This window comes from Callionymus lyra, chromosome 3 (assembly GCF_982586985.1).
Source record: "Callionymus lyra chromosome 3, fCalLyr1.hap1.1, whole genome shotgun sequence".
Lineage (NCBI taxonomy): Eukaryota > Metazoa > Chordata > Actinopteri > Syngnathiformes > Callionymidae > Callionymus > Callionymus lyra.
Window position 1 is genome coordinate 36964572 of NC_141820.1, and position 20165 is coordinate 36984736.

The following is a 20165-nucleotide window of genomic DNA, read 5'->3' on the forward strand; positions in this document are numbered from 1 at the left end:
AGACGCAGTAATAATATACTTATTCACACACAAAATAGACACAATAAAGCATGTAGATATGCACTGCATACCCCCGAAAAACACTAAAATATTTTCAGATGTATCTATAGACTATGTGCCAAGCCCATACAAAACAAAATAAAAGTGTTACTATATGCCACACAAAATACGTACAAGCAACAGAAATGCTGACAAAGAACGATGTATTAAACAATATACACAACATTTGCACACAAATTAAACACATATGAAAAATGCTTTTGAAAATAATACTTAATACTTACTACAATATAGTAGTATAGTATACTTTTAACCAAAACAAGTAAAAAATGTTTATGCATGTAAAACAAACGTGTATGTACAGAATTGGTGGATACAAAAATACACATTAAGAAAAATGTATCTTAAAATAAGTAGACAAATGAGAAGACCACATACACACATAACAAAAACACACAAAATTGGATGTGAGCAGTCACTCTCTCATGGTCCTGGTCATCCATCTCACCTGTCCAACCCGCCGGTGTCACAAAAGAGCTCCTCAAACTTCTCTCCATCTTCTCCTAACTTTCTCACACTCGTCTCTCGGCTGGAGGACTCTTCAGAGGGTCAGAAAATGAGTGAAGGTGTTTTCCTCAGATCTCTGCTGCTCAAATCTCTAAAGCCGAAGATAAATCTCACCCTGAACACAAATAAAACAGCGGATGCGTTTAAGGATTAGAGCAGATCACTGCGCTGTGCAAGAGCCCAAAAACAATCTGACAAAGATGCATGGATTTCTGGGCCTTTCCCGAGGCGCTCAAACAATACATTCAGGATAATCATTTTCACTTTGGTGTGGTTGGAAAACGTAAATAGATTTGGTCTAGCGAGGACGGATTACGGTGAGCGAAGGGGAGCGTTTCATCTTCAAAGGCGGAGGTTATCTCAGGGAGAGAGCTGCTCCTCCATCAAACTCACTCAAACTTTTGTTCATTTCCATTACAAAGTCGGGCGCTCGACCACCTTCACCTCCAGATCTCGCCACGCATCGTCCAACATGTCAATCTTACAGTGAAGGAGCTGTACAGAGCGGAAACCACCACGGATCGCCGAGGGGAAGAATTTGAAATGGAAATGGAGAAAAAAGTGATTCATCATCAAACAGTGTGTAAAAGCCCTCTGACGTGGTATGGCTGTCAACAGGATTTTATTTTAGAGAGTTTGAGGAGGACGAGCAAGTGACAGGACACGTGGTGGGGAGTAGACTGGCTGCGTGACCGGATCTTGCACGGACTGTGACGCTCTATGAAACTTTTTTTCCTCTGAACCACATGACTCTACCTGGCGCACTCCTGGTTGCTATTGATATTGACCAGAATTGTAGTCTTTGCCAAGGCCTCAAAAGACTCCCGATGGTTCCAAGTTCAACAACACCAACCTGGGTAACCTGATGGGTTTGGCAGCCTTTTCTAGCTGAAGCTGTGTATGTATAAAGATTCACTTGAAATACAAAATCCAGACTAGAGGCCTAAGTCAAGATAAAATCAGGACCAGTTTAAAAAAGTCAGAAGAGTTTCTAATTCAGGACTAGCACTAGACCTTGTGAGAGACTGGACTAATCGAGGACATTCAGGAAGTCAAGACTTAGACCAGCGTAATGAACGAACCATCATGTTATTAAAGATACCCACACCACCCTAGTGGACACTCACCAAGACCTGTATCAAGACTAATTTAGGACTGGCCCCGATTAAATGAAAACGAGTCACATCTGATATAAGAGTCAATCGATTGTCAGCCTTGTTAATTACCAGATCCAGATCTATAATGGGTCACTTGACCTTTTATTTCGCTAACCTGTAACCACTGCAGACCAGGAGTTGTTTACCAGTCATAAACATTCAGTGAGGATGATGCTGAAGCACCTAAAAGATAAATCCATTAAATTCCAAAAGGCTTACAATTCTATACGTAGACAGTATTTATGCTTTCCACTAGTAGGCGTCCAAGAGCCACGTTCCGCCCATAGAGCCAGGTCCAGTTAGGCCCGCCTGCTGGCCCAGAGTCCTCCAGCACATATAAAACATGTGTACCAACATGTGTCTAATAATTCTGTCCCACTGTTTTTGGTCCCATTCTGAACCAGAATGAGACGGTCTCCCGCTCTGGCTCGTCTCACACCAACTTGTTGTGATTGGACCCAGATGGGGGGTCCGAGAAAAGGAGGGGGGAGGAAAAAGAGGACGGCTGCCCCTGGTAATATCAAACATCCCTCACAAGATCATGTTCAGATGCAAGACTCATTCCTGAGCAGCCTAGGCCAAAACCAACAGAAGGAACAGGAAATGGACCAGAACCAAGCCTTGTACAAGACTACAATCTGGACTGAAACAAGACCAGAATCAGCTGTGCTAGTGTCAAATGCTAAACATGGCCAAATGTGGACTTAAAGAAGTCAAGAGTCAAGAGTATTGCCAGAGTAATTACAGAATCAAGATCCGAGTCAGGAAAGTCCCAAAACAAATTTGCAGTACAATATCAAGTATAACACATGGCCGGTTCAGAATTAATCAAGTCCGGTATCAGGATCAATACAAGACTACAGCTAAGAATACAAGACCAGAGTCCAGACTGAATCAAGACCAGGACTGTACGGGACACTAGTTAGAACCTACAGCATCAGGACTAATGCCAATGTCTGGAGTGGTTCAATGTAGAAAGAAGTATAGTGTGGAAACAATCAGAACTTCAAAAGTAACCTGGTCAAAGTGGTAGACTGATCTAAACTGCCATGTGGGTTACCCGACTGCCTGGAAGTAAAAGAATATGGATAAACGTCACATCTTCTTGAGTTCTAGAAATGAAACTTTAAAATGTTCTATTGTCTCCAAATTACCTTGCCCTCTCCTGTCGCCGCCATTGCACTCCGACATACTTGTCTTACGTCAGCATCAAGTCTGCTGCTCTGCATCTGAACACCAGTCAGTCTCAGACTTGCATCAACAGCCGTGTCAGTCTGCGTCGGGTCTGCTGACGCTGATCTGAAAGCAAAGAAAATGATGAAATAGACATTTTCAAAGTTTGTTTGAAGGAAAAATGCTTTAAACCTTCATCACCGCCACAGAAATGTTTCTTCAAGTTCTCATGCCGTCCATGTCTGGCAGCTTTTGGCAGCGAGTTCTACTCCGACCCCTGGGCTGGGAAAATTCAGAGTTCATGTCCGCGTCGGAGCGAGAAGAAGCTTAAGGAGACATGCATCGGATGTTGTCTCTTTGGTTTGCAGCCAGATTAACGTCAAGTTAAACACCCCCGTCTTGACGGGCTCTTGATATACCCCCAAGACTGTTTTGTTGCAGCAAAACATTGTGAAAGTGGCCAACTTGGCAGCGGATCTTAAAACGTCCCTTTTTTCGGCAAAAAATATTCAGTAGATAACTTGTGAAACAGGGTGCTGATTTACAGCATTTGAAGTGCCTTTGTAAGATGTGATCCATCAAAGTTCAGCTGTAGGACATTGTCATTCTACAGTCCCAAGAGAGGAAGTTGTGAAAAGTGAAATAGCTCCTAAGAGAAGAGTCTTGTGGTATGTTAAGTGACAATGTCAGTCTTTATTGGAAAATTAAAGTTTGTTCTTAAAACCCTACAAATATACTTTAAATGTATATGAAGCAACATGAGATGGAAATAAATAAATTGGAAATTTAGAAAATGAAAATGATTTCCTTGTGCTGAAATCAGGCCAGACTTGAGGAGTGTGAGTGACTGGTGAATGGATTGGTGATTTTTAAAAGATGGCATGCTAGGCAAGAGAAGGAACAACTATAAGTAACCATCCTAACAGCAGCATGCCCTGAGAATGTTCTTCAGTTGTGTGCCCTTGGAACTATGATATTTCCCTTAATGCCTACAATGAATCCCCTACACACAGAAATGTTAGCTTGTTCCCCGTTATTATTGCAATCACCTCCACGGCCTGACTGTACCAACACCTGTAGATCTTGAGATGCAAAAGGAAGTTAAGGAAATACCAGATATTGAGGATTTTAACCAAGTGAATAAAACTTCATTGCATCTCCCCATCCACCCAACTTATGCTTCCTGGCTCCTCTGGGGGGCGCTGTAGAGCACTTACTGCATAAACTAACGGACTTCGGAGCTTATGTGCTCCATAGTTCTTAGCGTTTTCGTGTAAGTTTATTTGCCTTAATATAACTATAATTAAACTTAGTTACGTGATATGTCTTCTAACTTAAGAATGTCTAGTTGTTTGTCAATGAAGAGAAGACTTCTTTATTGTTTGACGTCAGGCTGGCGAGTCTCCATGTGGACCACTATGATGGGAGGAGCTTGAACCAGGATCAAGTCCTCTACTTCCACTCGAATCCGAACCAGAGTGACCGACGACTCACACACCCGGACGTTCTCAGGCTCTTCACCCTCGACCCACGACCTGTTATTCCTCCAGGATCCACAGGTAAGACCCGCGAGACCATCTCTGAACTCTCTGTCGTTGTTAGGAGTTAGCATGAGCAGGAGCTGTGGACGGATCCGAACTCTCTGTCTAATATCTAATGTCAGCAATTCATATTAACTTAATGGATGATAAAACACGTAAACAGTAAAACGTTTCCCTTTTTAACGCTTCAACTTTTGGAGAGAGGAAAAGTCTGCGCGTGCCTGGCATGCGCGTTCACGTCGTCTGAGTTCTGCTAGCATCCTTTTATTAAAACAATGGCGATGTTTATTAAAATAAAATCTACTGGAAATCACTGTTGGGTTCGATTTGTTTACTCTAAACTAAACGCAACCATTAAAACCGAATACATCTCGACACAGTTTAATAAGTTGGAGTTATTAGCCACTTTAGCATGTAGTAACCATTTCTGTAGCCTTAAGATGATTTAAGTTAGTTTAGTTCTTCTCAAACTACATCTATACGTTTTTATTCCGTCAGCAACCTTTACTGTTAGAAATGTGCTTTCTTGTTTTGAAGCTGTGACGTATGATCCAGAGGTCTCTAGGTGGTTTGACTGGAAAATAACAAGAAATACGCATGTTCATTCAGCTAAAATATAATATGCTCCCAGTGATCGACCATTCCGCAGTGGTCAGTACCTGCCGTACATTTTGTCTCTGGATAAGATTGAAAATTGCAAAAACACATAATCACTCGCAGATATTTTTTTAACTTCTGCCAAAAAACTCACTCTGAATCTAATAACAAGAAGGATGTCTTCGAAAGCCAACTTGACAGTGGAAGTTTGACTAGTTTTCAATCACAAAGCTGGCAGAAAAGTTACTCTGGAATGTTATTCATATCTGGCCTTCCTAACTGAATTGAATCTTCCTGGATAATGCACTCACGCTGTCTCAAAGGAGAGACAGCATCTCTCTTGCTTGTCTTCATCTATTTATTAGGAGGGTCAACGTCTACACGTGTAAACGTTTGCACGGATAACAAATCACAAATGTTTAGGAAATAATAGCCACTTTAAAGTATCTTTTCACTCCTTCTCAACATTCATCAGCCTGCCAGCTGCTGTTGACCAATGAGGTGTATGCACTTTGGTCATGTGATATGTGGGGAATGGGAGTGAGTGCTGTCAATAAAGTTTTCAGACTTTATTGGCAGTCACTATTTGCTTTCTTGGTAAACGATACAACAATTATTGTCCTGAAAATAGTTTTGATACTTAATTGTTATAGTCTTATACAGGGTTTGAAATGCTAAAAATTCAATATAGTGCGGCACCTAAGTATTATTCCTCGGTGAGTATTACTATAGAGCTGGCGGAGTAATACTACAATGACTAAGTCAGCGCTTACACACTGGTATTAGTAGTATTATATTATCTTTATATTATGTTTATATATTTATAAATATGTATATAGTAGGATCTGGAATCCTACTAGTACAGATTGGAATCCTACGACTGAACTGGGATCTGAATATTGGAATTCCAATCTGTCGTAGGCTATATGGAAATTCTACCGGGACAATCTCCTTTGTGCTGTTGCTCATCCACCGCCATCACTTGTTCAAGATACTTTATGCTGTCACTTTGAAATCAACTTTGTAAGTGGCTTGGGAGGGGAAAATATCTCCCTTTTACTAAGTCACTAACTAACGGGTTTACATATCTGATTTACATATCAATATTAAGATCCCAGTTCAGTAGCATTGGATCTGGAATGCTACTAGTACAGATTGGAATTACAATCTTTACTAGTAGGATTCCAGATCCTACTGGATTCTAATCTGTATTGTGACATATATATAACCTGTCACTTACAAACAAAAAAGTTCTGTCAACTCCAGAATACATTTTTGTATTTTGACTTTGATAAACTTTGTGATGGAAGACTTTTGTATATCTTACTCACATACACACATTTCCCTCAGACTGGGCTACATGCGAGTGTTAGTAGAATCCTCTCCTTTTGTTTATCGTGATCTTCTTCACAGCTCAGCCATCACACGCAGCACAAATACACTTTTATAAAAGTAGGTTGCCCTGTCGGAGGTTTTTGTCTGGCACTCTGTGTTTTGAATTTGTGCCCAGATTCCAGTCTACCAACACAAAAAAGAGGCTTTGCACTAAAAGGCATGTCGAGCTCTGTAATGTACTGAGAGGGGGATTTCATAATTGGCACGATATGATACGGGCGCAGAGGAATCTGGAGGTAATTGCGCAGAGTGATAACAGGGGTTTGGCAGAGCAGGGAGAGAGCCAGGACTGGGCGGGCAGGATGTAGGGAACATTGCCATGCATTTCCGGAGTCTGTCCCCGGACTGCACAGTGCGGTGGTTAATGTTTCCATCTCTGATTGAAGCCCGATCTTGGATCATGTGATCAGTAGAAGTCTGCAGTTACACTTGAACATCTGTGTTTGTTAAAAGTTGATTCTATAATCTTGCGAAAGTTTCTAACAAGTTGAGTTCTCAGGAAAAGGGAGTTGGACTCAAATGAGACCAACACTGTTCGATTGAAATGTGTTGGATTGATGAGTCTCTTGTTGTGTTTTTTCTTCTGATTGGTATTTTACTCCTTTCTTGCTAAGGTTGATGATAATACCAAAAGTTAACAGTAATAAAGGATCATAGACTGCTGACCTTCAAAGATGATTTTTTATCATCAACCGAATAAACATGGCATTGTTTATTGTTTGAAAGAAATATAGTTAACAAACCTTTCAATGTAACTTGAATTGGAAGTGTTTGGAGTCACAGTGATTCACTCGGCTCACTGAAGTCCATTGAGTCAGTCCCGAGGTTCAGTGAAGTGTTATTCAACTGTTGCAATCTAATCTTTGGTTCTCTGTTCTAGTGAGTCCTGGATAAAACTATAAAATGTGGCCACTTAATTGTTTCTCTGTCTTGCAACGTTTACTGATGTCTTTGGGCAACAAATCAGAGTTTATTCAGGGTCTTAGGAGTCTAGGTTTTGGGGGTAACAAGTAAGTAGTGTCCTTTACCTACTGCAACCCGGGTGGTGTTGAGTAAGTTTTGCGAAGTTTTCTTTAAGTATGAGAGTTCCAAGATCACAGTCTCCTCATGGAACTTCTTTTTTCCCTAAAGTTGTAAAATGTTAATGATGAACTTAAAGTATCGAGTTCCACAATTCAGAGGTTTCTCACCACAACTCATGCAGCCAAAGTGGCAAAGTGATTTTCAGTGAAATGGAAAACTGGCAGAAGGAATCTCGTCGACGAGGCAATCGGAGTGTTCCATTCTTGTTAATCTCAAATCTGTCTATGCCGTCTCTTTATTTGTTTGTAGAAATGAGAAGAAATTGATTTTCACCAACTGTGTTGTGGCGAAAGAGGAGGTTTGATCATGGAGTTCTGCTGCAGGAATTGTATTTTTCTAATCTAGCTTTAATGTCCTTTCATGCAGCCTTCCTTGTAGTCCTCTTCTTTATCTTGACTTTATTTGCGCAATTTAAGTGCTGGTTCTTGTCATGGACCAGAACCACGGACAGTCTTAACCACCACTCAAAAGTGTGGTGGAAGAGAACTCTAGGAATTTCTTGTACCAAGTCTAATACTTAATACAGCTGACATTTCTGTATGTAACACTCTGCTGTGGACCAAGTTAGCGAGATCCACAGTCTTTTTTCAAGGGTGATAGAGCAAAAGTCCAGTTTACTCAGTCCTGACTGTCCAAATATTCAACCAGGAGTGCCGCTCTCTTGTGTTTAAGATAGATTTAATTTCAGACAACGGTTCTCTCGAACTGACAGCAAGAACCCTTATTTTAGTCCAGATAGCCAGGACCTCTCCATGTACTAATAAAAAAACACCCACCCAAAACTATCTTTAATTCTTGGGACAAAGAAATTGAACCACTGGTTCATAGACCGTCCATGAAGTTTTCATGATCAAACATTGCAGCTCTTAACCACTACCTATATACAGAATGTCTCTGAAGGCATCTGAGACCTAGTTGAAGGCACTATACACTTAGGTTTTGGAATAAGCCAATGATGATCCCTGAAGCAACAACCGCTGCTGATGACAAGGTCCGAAGCTATGCTAGAACTTACTAAAACCAGAGTTGTGCAAACCTCTGCTTGGGGCAGTTGTTGGCATAAGGTATGCCTTAGATGCATATTTGCTAAATTGGATTGTTTGTAATCGTCTCAGACACGGAAGTTCCAGCTTGTTTGTATCTGCTCTTGTTTTTTTGTTTGCTCGCGCTGGACCACTTCCAGGCCTGTTTCCTGTCTCCAAGTCATTTGGCAGTCCAGTTAATGTATTTGTTTGTCCTGAGCTCTTCCATTCGACACCATCCAGAGTGCACCCGGGTTCACCCAGGGATGACTGACATGTGGCGTACGGGACCGGGGCCATGGACTAGAGCCCTGCAGCGCCACGAGCCATCCACCTCCCTCGCCTACGAATTCGATAGCATGTAATTTGACTGTACTGGGTCCAGAACCACAAACTCAGTTGTGTAACGTGGTGGACAGACAAGCAGATCCCGGCCCTGGAAAAATGTTAACTCTTCAACGAGTGGTAGAACTCACAGAAGATGTGAGGTTTGTGAAAATCAACACTTTTTTTTTCAACTTGAAATCTGATTGACTCTCTTTGTAACTGCACTTCATCTACACTGTAGATCATTCATTTTTTAACCACAAACTATTTGTCTGGTCCATTTATTTTCTGTTCGAGAGGATTTGAGTGTTAAATCAACTAAACCTTGAGTCATCTATTTCCATCTGTTGAATAAATCAAAATATGTCATGTTGCAGACATCAACATTACCACAAATATACAACTTCATAATAAACCAAATGTTTGATTTAGGATACTTGGGTACGGAGTAAATGTCAAGGGAATGTTTTGGTGACGTCACTGGTAAATTATGAATAACAGTTAGGATGGCAGAGGGGGAAAAAGAAAAAATAATTTTGATGTTTAAAAAACAGTACCAGAACTTGGCCTGGGTCATCTACTCAAATCACATGGGAGTAAGCTTTCCTCAGTTGCATATAGTTCATACGTTTCCCTCCAAGTCTCTCAAATCCTCATCCGTGGTCCTTGGACCCGCAGCTGCCCCCCCACCCCCTGTTATCCCCTTGACTCGAATCCTACAAACAGAGCGAGTCATGTGGGCTTAAAAGCGCTGTGCGAGAATTCCTGAGGGCTTTAGTCACACTCTAATGAGGAGGGTTGTTAGATCAACCTCTCCTGTGTGTCATTTTCTGACATTACAGCACTATCACTACGACCCGATACCTAACTGGCAGCCTGGCAGGCCGCTGCTGGTAATTGGCATATTGGTTTACCATCTGCTCGCCGCCAGATGCCTGTATGCCCTTATTTGCTGAAACTTTTGTTAATGTGGTGATGATCTAACTCTGTGTTAAGGCGTAAAAGGTAAAAAGTTCTGGACTTCATGGGTGATTGATGGCGTGAGTTCAGCAGTGATGATGTCATCACCCCCTTCTTGCCTCTTATCTGATAAAACAAGCACAGGAAATGTTTCTGCGAGCTGATTGGACGCTGGTTTCCTCTGGTGTCCCTTCAGTGGGACGTGTGAGGAGCTCACTGTGTCCCTGTCCGTCTCCACAGGTTGTCCTCTTCATCTCACCGCCTCCCTTTTAACATCAATCTAATGCTCCCTTCCTCCTAATTTTCACTTCACCCTGCCTCATTCTCCAACTTTCCCCCGGAGTCTCCCCTTTCCTGTCCTCGCCTCACCCCCTTCCTCTGTACCTCTGTTACTCATCAGCATTAGTTGAAAATTGTTTTTGCAATTACTCATCGTAATTGTGTTTTTGTTTCTTTGTTAATATAAGCATTATTTGCTTGACTTATTAAGTTTAGTGATTGGTTTTTAAAAGTTTGTGAGTCTTTTTTGTGTTAACTAACTAATAAATTGTATAATGCAACTTGCATTTGCATTGATTTTTTTTAACTTTCTGTTTCTCTCTATGTATTTAGTGATTCAGCATTTGTTTCGTGTGTTCATCATTTATTAAGTGATTTAGTTGTTGTTGTCATTGGTTTGGTCCAGTTGCTGATATACGACGTAATTCATCTCCTGATCCGCTCTTGACCAAACCCTCGCTTCCTTCCCTAAACTCCCAGCTGTTCCTATGTCCTCTCCTCCCTCTTGTCTTCCTCTATGGCGTCACAAGACCAAATAATCCAGCCCATCACCTCCACTTTTACTAGATTCGGAGGTGAACTGGAGAGATGATGTCGCCCCAGAGCTAAAACACAGGCAGCGCTGAGCTAATGTGTTTACACAGCGTGGAAGCTGAATGTGTGTGTGGGTGTGTGTGCGTGTACCTGAACAGTTACGCCTCTATGGCAGCCAGGAAGCTTTGGCTTGTTGTTGGTGCTGATGGAGGTGAGGTCTGACCTCATCCACAGAAAAAACATCAACATGTCCTTACATGGAGATCTACACGGTTCTCATGTGAGAGTTTAAAAACATTTGTCGTTTTATCATTAAACAGAAACTTCCTCTCTTTTGCCCCTTTTTCTATCTCAAGACATAAACTTTAACTTGAACCGTTTGAAGCTGAGATGAAGATCAGATCTTCTAAGTCTGAGACCAATGTAATCGGGAGTAAAAGGTTCCATATAATGCCGTCTCAAGTTCTCTCTCTGAAGAGGAAATGTCATAAGAAAGCTGAGCCAAAAGACATAGCTGTCTATCTAGCCTTCAATGATCTTAGTTAGCTAACGTAGAAACGGGTACGTTTGGCTGGTCAGATGTGACACAAAACTTAAAGTGTTTCCTCAACTCATTGGATCTGGGTTCGATATTTCATTCCTGATCTATTCTAGGTGTGTTTTGGAAGCTTTGTTTAGCTAAGTGGGTCTCGCTGCTACTCTGGCTGATGTCTCCCCCAAAACATTGTAGGGAAACGAGTGGAAAACGACAGCGAGAGCCCGTCAGCACTCGTATCCTGACTCTGCCACATTGCTGGTGAAACATTCCTCAGCGGTCCTGCGAGGCTCCTATGCAAATGTCTCTGCATGTTTCTGATTAGGAGGCACAAAGAGTACACTCTATAAACCTGCTCTTAAGCAATTAGCACGGCTCCCGACTCCATGCAGACCTCAGACCGCTGGCACATGCGTGCGCCGCCAGACCTTTCAATCCGGCTCGGATAGAATCAAATGAATCCCTGCGAACACATCACAGGACAGCTTGATTTGAGTTGTCAGTCAAATATCCAGGACTGTGATGGCAGGGATGTGCTGCTGAAGCTTCATGAAACAGTGTAATGATGTTAGTAGGTCAGTAGATGGCAGCATCAGTGTGAAAATGATGTGATGTTTCATTAGAGCAGTTGTTAAAATACAATGGAAAATAGTGCAGAGACCACCATCTAGTTTACTATGAAAATGATGACACTCCTTCATGAAGCTTCATCAGCCTAACAGCATGTGATGGTACTGAGCTCAGGAACAACTTTTTGGGGGCAAAAGGCCTCCTAATGAACAGGAGGCACTTCAGACCATCTGGTTGTTCTTTGTTCACCTGTAGTCTTACCTTTAATTGTACATTTGTATATATTCTGAATGTGCCAACTCTAAAAACCGTCCCCCTTTTGTGTCATTCCAAGATATTCTACTCTTTCCTATCTTTTGGTATAGCCCAAATTGATGATGCTTTTTCATTACCAATCCAACACTAAAAACTGACTTGCTGCCCCGTGTTTATACCTTTCTCACCCGGTGGGTCGCTCAAGACACTTCTACAAAATAAATGCCTTCCACTTGTCAGTCCACCTGACCATGTTCTGTCCGTTCCATATTAGGAATGGGTATTCGTTCCATTGCAGTTCCGACCCCTGACCATTTAGTAGGTAGCCAACATGGCATCACTTTCAGGACCGTTTTAACACTGAACCGCAACCTCTTTACCACTGAGTTGACTCGTGTCACTTTGCCCAGTCTCCCTCTGATATCACTGAGTCAGACAGCTTTTACCTTTCACTTGTTCAAGGACCTATCTTGGAGAATCTGTGCCTCAGGATCAAAAGACCTCTGATGCCACTCTGGTCCACAAATTGGAATCTCCTCAGGGAGAAGTTACCTCGGTTCTGTTCAAACTTGACACTTTATTATCTGAAGAAAGAGCCAAGCCAAGGCCCTGCATTTATGGAAATACATACCTACTCTCACCTGTGATGGAGAGCTTTAGGTAGTTCATTTCTCTGCAGTGTATGGCATCCTTTAGAGAGTGAGCGAGAAGTTCATCCAGAAGAGACTCAGACTATAACTACTGCTTCTCCTAGAGCAGACATTTGAGGTGATTTGAGCATCTTGTAAGGATGTGTCCTGGACCCTAGTGTGGTCATCTGTTCAACGACCCAGAACACCATGAAGTTGTCCTGGCAAAACCTCTCTATTCAGTCCACTGTGACTCTTTTGCCCTTTTTTTTCTTCTAGACATTTCTATGTTTGTTGTTATTGTTGTTGGGCAACCCCTTTACCATTTTCCTGGTTCTCTTTTATGATCAATTTCTTTTTCATCAGTTGTTTGAGATCCAGTGACTTTCCTTTGATTGATTTTGAGCAAATAGAAAACCTATAGTATGTTTCCGGAAACTGTTTTCAAGACGTCTACAAGCTTGTTTCTGGCTCTTGTTAAACAAAGATTCCTCAGATGAATCAATAAATACTTGAGAAGAATAAGAACCAATGTTTGTTCTTTTCGTTCAATAAATAGGAACACTTTCTCAGTGGAACTACAAACCATTTACACTGCAAACCGATCGAACCCTCTTAAGGATCCGAGCCGCTCCCGTGGACTCTCCTCACTTAGCATTAGCTCATTTGTCAGTCTCTCTCCACGAAACTGGTTTGCCGGCGGGAAAAGAATGAAAATATGGCCTCACAAAACCATTTTAATCAGAGCCAGGTCCGGCGGGACCGGGCTAGCATGGACTGACTCTTTACCTCATCAGGGGTCTGCCAGCAGAGATTGGAAGAAACACTCCGTCAGGTTTTTATTGAGGGCCCTAGTGTTGCCACTAGAAGGTTCTAACTGTAGTAGAGTGGCTTAGCGGTGGGCGAGGTGGGGGTAGAAAGTTTTTTTATTAACGCTCGCGCTGATTCATAACTTGTCAGTTTTGTCGAGATAACTTTATGTGATGCTTATTTACGCCAAAAGGCACTTTCAACCTTTTCAGGAGTACAATCTCAAAAGTACTGGTATAAGAGGAGTTTTACAGCACATCTGAGACGCACATGTAACGGCCAGTGTTTCTATCCACACAACAAAGACCGCCACACAAATTCAGCACGACATTCGTTGTAGTGAGGATTAATTATCTTACGTTTTCACTAATGGCTCCATCTCTCCTGGTCAGCCATGACAGCATGGCAGCGAATAGGACACTTGAAGAGCATATGACTGTTCATTCTTTAATGATGACCGGATCATGACACTTGCAACTTTTTGTCATGGACTGTATCTGGTCCAGAGCTCATAATATGACCCCGTGATAGTTTCTTGGGTCTCTTCTCGAGACCCTCTGCCTAAGAACAATGACTTCTTGTTATCAAACAGTTATCGTCCGCATACGCCAGAGCTTGGCTTGCGTCCCGGCACATTTTATTCATACCCGAGTCGCTGCCGCCCGCTCCCGCGACAGCCACCTGGGAGACCACCTCAGAAAATAAGAACCCATTAGTCGAGGCGAGACTTAATGAGCAGTAATGGAACACCAGCCTCAGAGGGGCCAAATCAAATACCAGTCAGTCAAGCTCGCAACATAAACACCAGCCGAGCTCATGGAGGTGAACCCCTGAGCCGGCCAAGGCTGCAGGTTTCACTCCCCTCCTGCCCGAGAACCAGTTCCAGTCGTCAGAGAAGAGAACATCAGTGTGAATACGAAGGGTAATTATTTACAATTTCACGGCTGTCTGAGATTCATGTTATTCTCATAAATTTAGGAATTAGGAGGCTTAAACGTCGCACACATATTCACTGCGCAGATAATTTCATGCCTAATTTACCCGTCAACATCTCGCTTATAAATTAGCCGTTGCATTAGAACTTAATATAACGGTTACGAGTCTGAAGAGCCTGGAAGATGAAGCTCTGTCAAGTCTTCAGGAGCTAAAGAGTTACCAGGATTTTTTTTTGAATGGCAGAAATGGAAGCGTGTAGGACTAAAATCTACAGTTGTTGGTCACGTGCAAGTCACGGCGGGGGGCTAATGCATGTGTGATCTCATCATGATATCATCAGTTGAAGATTTTTAAATTATTTGGTTGTTCTGCTACGTTATGGCTAAAAGTCAAATGACCTGACAATTATATACATGCATTTAAAATACAAATGAGAATAATTTATACCTGAAACAAAGAATAATTGTGTTAATTTTGTAAATATTGTTGCATTTAATTTACAATTTACTTATAGACACATGCACAAGTGGTACCTATTAGTAGTGCAGATATAAAGGTAATTTTGATGGAGGAGTATTTTCCCTGTCATTTCTTTAAGAAAATCAATAGATATACAAGTACATCTACTTACAAAATTAAAAGGTACGAAAGAATAATAGAAGTATATAGTATAACCTTAATTAAATTCTATCAATTTAAAGGCAGCAAATCAAACATGAAAAAATTAAAAAGGAATATCAAATCAACTTTGTTCAGGAAAGTGTATAAATAAAAATGAAAGGCAGCTGCTGTACTGGATCCCCTATAACTCAATGACTCCATGACTAAGGCCCCCTGTTGTTCTAGTTCCACTGACACGATTTGATGTATGGACTGTCCATGAGTTTGACTCACTAGTAAGTGGAGCTAAAATCTAAAATGAGAACTGAGTGTTCCATTCATCGGCCTTTTCGGAATCACCTTACACACATGCCAACATCTTGTACGTCTGTTTGAAACAATTCTAATGAAGCTATGTTCGCTTTCTCTCTATCAATCATGACCTTGGAGAAGTTGAGGCAGCATACCTGTCCCGGACCAGTGCTGGCTTCCTGCCTCGCTCATAACAGCAACCGCACGAGGTGGATTCCTCTGAGAGTGGAATGTGTGTTTTGGACACAGCGTCACTTAGAGAATGTGATTCTATTGATGCTTGTGAACACTTGAGTCTGATATGTTCTAATATTATTCATTTCCCTCAGAACATTTCAAGCGCAAAGTTTTGTTGACTGTTGGGATCTATGCTGTTTCGACGAAGACCTTAAGATCAACACTAAGACGATGGCAGGGATGTCAACCTTCATCACAAGAAACTTTCTTAATCAATCGTTGAACTGGAAATATTAGGAATGGTGCTTGTTTTTTTGTTAGCAAAACATGTACCCTCATCATCATGTTAATTGTGCTATATTTGCCGACATCCATTACCTATCTTAAACACTGGCATCTTTATATTATCTGAACTATGATAATGATAAAATGATAATTCATCGTGTTTGATTAACTCAGTTGTTACAATAACCTCTGACTGATGAAGGATGCTAAAGACAGGAAGTAGAATCTAACGAGTTTTTACTGTCCATAGCAGCAGTGTGGCCGGGCTCTATCCTCGGATGGTTGGTCTTTGTATCCCGCCTGAGTTATGGAGCCTCAGTGTGGAGTCATCTCTCCACCTGACCCACAGCCCCCCTTAATCTGCTCCTCTCTCTCTGCTGGAATGCAGCCCCTTTATTTTGAAGAATACCTTGTCATGTAATACCCTTGAACATGCACAAGGAAGAAGAAAGCATTCCAGCCTCCGTTCTCTGAGCCCAGAAGAATGATTTATGAGATTTAAATAAACAGCGTCGCCACGTTTCCTGAAGTCATGTGTGCATGTTGCATCATGGCTCTTCTGTTGGTCCATGTAAGGTATGACGGAGAGACGTTCAGGCTGCAGTAAATCTCTCCTTTATTCTCTTTACATTACTCTACTGTGACTCAAGTGCATCATGAATTACAGCAGGAACCCGCCATGTCTTAACCACAGTGTTTTTGACATATGCATTCAGCCTTTTCCAGGTTCAGTAATGTCCTTGGACGTCCTTCATTTGTTAAAGTGATAGTTCACCCAAAATTTAAACTTCAGTCATTTTAGATCTATGCCTGCACAGACATTAAGCTGTGGCTGCACAGCTCACTGAAGAGTCTACAGAGTAGATGTGTGTGGATGTTTTAAGAGTAGACGTCACTCCACAAGCTTCAACATAATGAGCCTAATTAAGCGTCTATAAAAGCATCACGTCAAAGAATATGAGCAGTTTGAAAAAACAACAAAACAAAGACCAACAAAAAAGCAGTTCACTTTTTCAATTATTCTGCATAGTCGTGAGACGCTTAAAGACGACCGCATTCTCGTAAATCCTTTTTAAAATGTTAATAATAATATCATATTTTGAAGGCTGTTTGATAAGAACTTTTTTAATCAAGTTACATTTTTATTCTACAAAAATGTTCAGTTGAATTAGTTAATTTTAAAGAAAATGTACTATAAAAAAGAGAGAACGCAGGAAGAAAAAAAAACATTTCACTTTACAAAAAAAAGGAAATGGATGGCAAAAATGTTATTTACCTTCTCACTGTGACATCTTTACCAAAAGGAAAAACCCATTAAAAATGATTAAAACAACCTGACTGAAGTATATAATAACTTAATTCATTAGAATATTATTGAATATAAGAACACACAAAAAAAGGAAAAATTTGATCAATATCACACAACTTTTGTTATGAGGAAAAATAAAATATTAAAGCTGTAGATAATCGAACAAAACACTGTAACTTGTGTTCGAAATGTATAAGACATGTTTATAAGGGTTGTTTTTTTGTTTTGTTTTTATGAATGAACTTAAATGCAAAACAAATGTGTAATTGTATTAATTGATTAATATTTGATTATGAAATTATTAATATTTCTGTTTTTATAGTTGATACTTAACTGAGCATTTAATTCAACATGTGTGCATATCTCAGTCTGGGGTTGTGACCTCAATGGGGTTTAGAAGTGATACATATTTTTTCTCTTTTGGGAAGAAAACATTGAAAATGAAAGTCTTATCTGGAAATGCTGACTCAGCTGGAGATTAAATATGGCAAGAGCTTTATCTCCCCGCACACACTCCCTTCACCCCTCCTCTCTTTCTTTTCCTTCTTCCCGCTTTGGTTACGGGAAAAGCTGCATTTTTCCTTCCATATTTGGTCATGTGGAGCAGCCCAGCGCGCAGTGGCCTTTTGATGCCGACTGTTCTTGTGGACTTCTCCCTCCATGAGCTCGGCATCTTTTGCAAACCTCACAGTCAAGTTATGTGAGAGTCAGGTTCTTCCTTTCGTTTCCTTCCCAGTCTGGAGCACTAAAAGGTCCTGTCAGTGACAGAGTTCTCCCACTTGCTGCTGGTCCCTGCTGATGGACTTGGAATGTTTGCGAATGTTATTTCAGTGTTTAAACTGTGACCTAGCCAGAGAACGTGATGGTGCAGGTGTTCTCGGTGTCTTTAATATGACGAGCAACAGGGGGCGCCGGCCTGTCTTCAACAATTAAGGTTCAGAAAAGCTCTTCTGACTGCCAGGACCATGGAGTTTGTTCTTGTGTGCATAGTGTGAAATGTTTTCCTTGTTGGACATTCCAACATGGCTGCCAGACGTACACTTGGCTATGATTAACTATCGACTAAACGTGACTTTTTTGTCACTCTACGATTCACAGTGAAAAAGTTCATTACATTTTTACCCATTAAACCTTTAAGGTATAACTTTTTAATTATAGTTTTGATGAAACAGTGTCATTATAGTCCACTAGATGGCGGTCTCTGCACTATTTTCCTTTGTTTTGAACAACTGTTCTAATGAAACATCACATCATTTTTACACTGATTGTGCCACCTACTGACGTCCTAACATCATTACACTGTTTCATGAAGCTTCAGCAGCACATCAGTACATATAACATGTTAAACCTTCTATAAATAAACTGAAAGAAAGAAAAATGCAACCATGCAATCATTTTCCTGGATTTTCCTGGAACACTTATCTTACTTTACCTTTTAAAATGACTGAAATGATAATATGGATATTTATGGAATGTAATGAGAGTGACAGCAAATGCATTGTTTTGGACATATTTGCAGACTCAAGTGCTCGACTCCAACATATTCCGGTTGTTTGTGACCCAAAACCAACAATGAAGCTGGACGACAGGACTCAACATAACTCTAGCTGTCACAACTGTTGAAGATGTTTAATGACACTTTTTGTGCTTTAGAAAGCGCATTTGTGCTAAAAGCCTTAGCTGAGTGAGAGAAAACAAAGATTAAGAAATCCTGGTGGTATCAAGAGAGATATTCACTGGAAACATTAACTCAACACAAACTGTCCCGAGAGTCCAAACACCTGCTAGCGTCTCCTCTCTCGCACCGCTATCAAATAATCATAAAAGCACAAGTACACCGGCACTGTAGTGCTGCTGGAGCTCTAAATCTCTTTTATCCTACATCCCTGAAGGCAGCAGCTCTTATTTACTTCTCTATTTTACTCTTCCCTGCAGTAGAGTTTCTTTCTCAGAAAGAATCATCTTCACCAAGATCATTGATCACCTTGAGTTCAGTTGCCCCGTGTGTCTGCTGCGATAATCTACAAACAGAAAATCATTCTTGACTGCAAAAGAGCTGAGCCAAGAGACTGGCTAGTAGTTGTAATCTACTGGTAGTTGCAGCAGTTACAGTAAAGATCAATACAAAATGGATCAATGATGTAATGGGAAAATTGCAGCTTGTGATTTTCATCCCAATCAAAAGTGACTGGGCTAAATGACTGTCTTCCTGTGGCCCTCACACCGATCGTCATCAAGTGCCTTTAAAGGATCATCATGGCCCACAACACAACTACGGACCATAACTTGTCTTCATGGTGATAGAATTGATCCACTGAGCTCTTTAGTGACCATGCAACTCAACTGAAAAGACTCCTACATCCAACTGCTCTATTGGACCTACAACTACTTCCAACACCATCATTCCATACATCCTGGTGCATTAACTCCACACGCATGGCTTGAATGCCTTCCTCTGCAACTGGGTTCCTCCTGTTCACCCTGATGACATATGGTTGTTTTGCAAGGAATTCTAGTTGTTTTATTGTCTAAAGCAGTGGTGGGATGCATCCGAAATAACTATGACTCCGACTACAGACAGGAGGAGGCACACATGGAGCTCTGGGGCAGAGAAAATAAACTCTGAACCAATTCAAAGAAACAAAGGAGACGATTGTGGAAATCAGGAAAAGCAGATGTTGTCCCCTTGCCCTGCACATCGAAGAAGCACATGCGGAGGTCGTCTGAATCCATCAATATCACCAAGGACCTAAACACCAACACCTCTTACCTGGTCACAACTTAAGTTAGCGGATGCAGCCTCCCCACCATCATGGGCATCTACAGCTCCGATAAAGTAGGAGATTCACTGCCATTATGAAAGATGTTACATCACTCAGTATAGCTGACTATTTAGTCATATAGTAGGAGTCTGTTTTCAAATATAATGATGGCTTTCTCCCAAGTGCTATATATTTGCTACATTGATAAGAGCAACCATAGAATTCTGAGTCACGAGGTATGCAGTCACATAAAGTTCATATAGAGGATCATTATTTAGCCGCTAGCACGTCCTAACAACACTGCGATTGTGAGAACTGATGCTGTATAGATTATTTACCACGTTGCCAAC

The 20165-nt window shown here is 41.2% G+C and overlaps 1 protein-coding gene across 1 annotated transcript in view; it reads left to right on the forward strand.

Annotated features, from left to right (window-relative positions):
• Positions 1 to 4329: 4329 nt before the first annotated feature.
• The window catches only part of cald1a (caldesmon 1a), a 34188-nt gene continuing 18352 nt past the window's right edge, over positions 4330 to 20165 (forward strand). Inside the window, exon 1 of the mRNA XM_087787775.1 lies at positions 4330 to 4456. The gene's annotated coding sequence lies outside the window, so the exon portion shown is untranslated. The remainder of the gene's footprint in view (positions 4457 to 20165) is intronic.